A 1,127-nucleotide genomic window follows, 5' to 3' on the forward strand; every position below is an offset into this window, starting at 1 on the left:
GCAGTGGTTCTCAACCTTCTGGCCCTTTAAATACAGTTTCTCATGTTGTGACCCAACCATAACATTATTTTCGTTGCTACTTCATCACTGTCATGTTGCTCCTGTGATGAATCGTCATGTAAATATCTGATATGCAGGATGGTCTTAGGCGACTCCTGTGAAAGGGTCGTTCGACCGCCAAAGGGGTCGCGACCCACAGGTTGAGAACCGCTGGCTTAGAGACTGTCCCCCTCTGATGGTGATCTTAGCTGGCTTTCCCTAGAAATCTGCATGTTCCCTGCTCACCGGAGACCATGGGTCACCCTCGCCCTTGTGCTTGTGTTCCCAGAAACCACATGTCCACAGAGGTGGTCGCGAATGGGACATCGAGGCCCAAGGAGACACTTCCTCACCACCACGGTGATGTGACAAAGTGTAGGGCCTCCCTCGCTGGGGCCACAGGGGAGAAAGCTGCCCCCCAGACCCGCTGGCTTAGATGCCCACCTTCTGAGGCAGAGCTGGGCCTGGGGTCCCTTCAGCTCCGAGGTGCCACATGCCCCGCTTGGCAAAACGGCCTTGATCTTTGCCCCTTAAAGTTCCGCTCCGTAAGAGACACACCTAAGGTTTTGAATTCTTCTGCAAAGAAAACTGTGAGGCAAAGGAAACCACCTACGTCTTGTTTTCTGTTTCATCCTCTTAATTGGATTTCCTGCTTCTCCCTAGGCCATCAAAAGGCCCGTTCCCCGGTTCACGGGAAAACACTGGCCACCGTCGCCACTGTACGGAGTTCCTACCATCTCAGGATCGGGAGTTCCTTAAGCCACCAGGGACCGAGGATGGAGGAGACTGGATTTCCTGTTTCTCCCTAGGCCATCAAAAGGCCCGTTTCCCAGTTCCCGGGAAAACACTGGCCACCATCGCCACTGTATGGAGTTCCTACCGTCTCAGAAACAGGAGTCCTTAAGCCACCAGGGACCGAGGATGGAGGAGACCCTCTCCGCAGCGCCTGGTGTCAGGACCGGGAGGTAAGTACCCTGAAGAAAATACATCGAATTCAAAGCATTAGTGGGGAGAGAAGCACAGCTTCCCGTTATAAAACAGGTCACGGGATGTCAAGTGCAGCATAGAGAATATGGTCAATATAAAAA

The 1,127-nt window shown here is 53.0% G+C and overlaps 1 protein-coding gene across 4 annotated transcripts in view; it reads left to right on the forward strand.

Annotated features, from left to right (window-relative positions):
• Positions 1-846: 846 nt before the first annotated feature.
• TLR5 (toll like receptor 5) overlaps positions 847-1,127 on the forward strand; it is a 42,302-nt gene continuing 42,021 nt past the window's right edge. For all 4 annotated transcript variants that reach the window (XM_015562369.1, XM_015562367.1, XM_015562368.1 and 1 more), the window contains exon 1: positions 847-1,004. The gene's annotated coding sequence lies outside the window, so the exon portion shown is untranslated. The remainder of the gene's footprint in view (positions 1,005-1,127) is intronic.

The sequence above is a fragment of the Myotis davidii genome, unplaced genomic scaffold (genome assembly GCF_000327345.1).
Source record: "Myotis davidii unplaced genomic scaffold, ASM32734v1 scaffold174, whole genome shotgun sequence".
Taxonomy (NCBI): domain Eukaryota; kingdom Metazoa; phylum Chordata; class Mammalia; order Chiroptera; family Vespertilionidae; genus Myotis; species Myotis davidii.